At 43.0% G+C, this 2252-nt stretch overlaps 1 pseudogene; it reads left to right on the top strand.

Annotated features, from left to right (window-relative positions):
• Nucleotides 1–629: 629 nt before the first annotated feature.
• LOC136637629 (5S ribosomal RNA) lies at nt 630–749 on the top strand (annotated as a pseudogene).
• Nucleotides 750–2252: the final 1503 nt, after the last annotated feature.

Genomic DNA, 2252 nt, shown 5'->3' on the forward strand with positions numbered 1-2252 from the left:
TATGTACTTTTTAAAAAGCTTTCAATTTGGTGCTTATAAAACTCTTTGCATCTCATTCCTTGCCTAACCACAATGGTCTGTGTTGCCCTTTCCCCTGTTTAGACAGAACTGGGAAAGTTTTCAACTGCTTGCTCTCCAAGAGCTCCTTAAATCTCTCCCACTTTCTTTTAGCACCCTTTCCTCAGAGACTAGAAATTCATTCAGATAAATTAAAATCAGTTATATTGTTTCTCTGGCTACCTTTTGGAATATTCTGCCCTTCTCACCGCCACCCTCCCCAAGAACTTTTCCATACCCTCAGGTTTTTTCACAGGGTGGGTCAGGGCAGTGGTACAGTAGTAGATTTTGATGTGCAGAAGCTCATTATGACTAGGGCTGGCCTATCCACAAGGCTTGATTGAGATGGTTGCCTCAGGTAGCAGATTGGTAGGGGACACCTACTTCTGTCTCTCGCGAACCGCCACTGTTCCTTCTTTTCTCCACTGCCCAGCATAGCCTTCCTGGGTTGCAAAAGGAAGAAGGGCATAGAGTGTCAGAGGAAGTGCGGAGAAGAAAGTGCTGAGCTAGAACATAGGAGAGTGGAAGGAGCAGAGGCTGCCAAATCACCAGGTTAGGAGGTGCAGCATTTGACATGCAGCAACTGTTACCCTGCAGATGCCCGATCTTGTCTGATCTTGGAAGCTAAGCAGGGTCAGGCCTGGTTAGTACTTGGATGGGAGACTGCCTGGGAATACCGGGTGCTGTAGGCTTATACCATAGTCTTTCGAGACTGAAGGTTGCCAACCAACATTTGACACCCCGCCTCAGGCACTGGGGGGTCTTGAGTTGGTCATGGTCATGACACATACTTCATGAAGCCTTTTTGTAAACTGCCTTGAGTCCCTCTGGGGAAGAAGGCGGGATATAAATGTAGTAAGTAAGTAAGTAAGTAAGTAAATAAATAAATAAATAAATAAATAAATAAATAAGACTGTACTATGACAGCAAAGTTCAACTTTAAATATCCTCAGAGTATTCTCCTCTCCTGCCAATTACTCTTATTTTGAAACTTATTGTATGGTGGGCCTTCCTTATCTATGGGTTTGGCATCCATGGATTTGAGCATCCTCAACCAGAAGTCATCAACATGAAACTGAAATAGCTTCTGGTTATATCCAGGAGGCCTTCTGAGGAGGCTGGAAGGCTGGTGTGAACTCCAGAGGTCTGGCATTGGCCTCCGATGCTGCGGCACTGTGACCCTGCCCCCCTACAGATTTCAGCACCCATGGATTTTGGTTTTCCCAGGGGGTTGTGGGACCAATCCCCCATGGATGATGAGGGCCCACGGTATTTAAAAATTAAAAATATCTCAGATCAATATGAAAGGCTTATTAGAGTGCTAGCCTCTCCATCTTTACTCAGAAGTTAGTTCCACTGTGTTCTATAGGACTTACTGCCAGGTAAATTTCAACAGGATTGTAGTGTTGATATAACATGAGCTACATATTGTCTCTTGGGCAGCCCTTGGGATGGACAATGACCTCTAGAGCCATTCACATGTATAACACAAGTCTGCACAATCTGCAGGCCAAAGGAATTGGGAGTGGACTAGAGGAAGCCCAACCCACTGGAGCCATGCTATGCCCATTTTGTGAACTTTAAAAAAGATTCACTTTGTCCACTGAGATCTGGAGATGCTACTATACTATATGTTACTTCTTTCTCTGAGCTGAGGCTTATGGGTATGCAGGGCAGGGCCTTCTCTGTAGTGGTACTAATTTTATGAAACAACTAACCCAGAGAGATCATTATGACACATCTCTGTTCTCCTGTGAAATTATACCTTACATAAATTCTAACAGACACTGTTCTTTTTTTTTGCAACTGCCATGTGTTCATTTTTTATAGCTACCATAACGTTTTAATAATTTTAGCCTGTTTTTTAATTGTGTTTTTGGCATAACTTGAGTGTGAGTCTGTCTTAAGAGATAACCAATAAATTGCTGTAAGAAATGTCCAGGTTTGGAACATTCAGCATTGGAACATTTTAAAAAAACCTCCCTCACTGGAGGTTTTCAAACAGAGACTGGCTAGCCATCTGGCAGGGATCCTGTAGTGGCCTGCATTGAGCAGGAGGTTGGGCTAGATCAGGGGTGTCCAAACTTTTTGGCAGGCAGGCCACATAATCTCTATGACTATGCATTGGGGGCCAGGAAAAAGAAAGAATTAAATTACATGTAAAATTTGAATAAATTTAAATAAATTTACATAAA

The sequence above is a fragment of the Tiliqua scincoides genome, chromosome 1 (assembly GCF_035046505.1).
Source record: "Tiliqua scincoides isolate rTilSci1 chromosome 1, rTilSci1.hap2, whole genome shotgun sequence".
Taxonomy (NCBI): Eukaryota; Metazoa; Chordata; class Lepidosauria; order Squamata; family Scincidae; genus Tiliqua; species Tiliqua scincoides.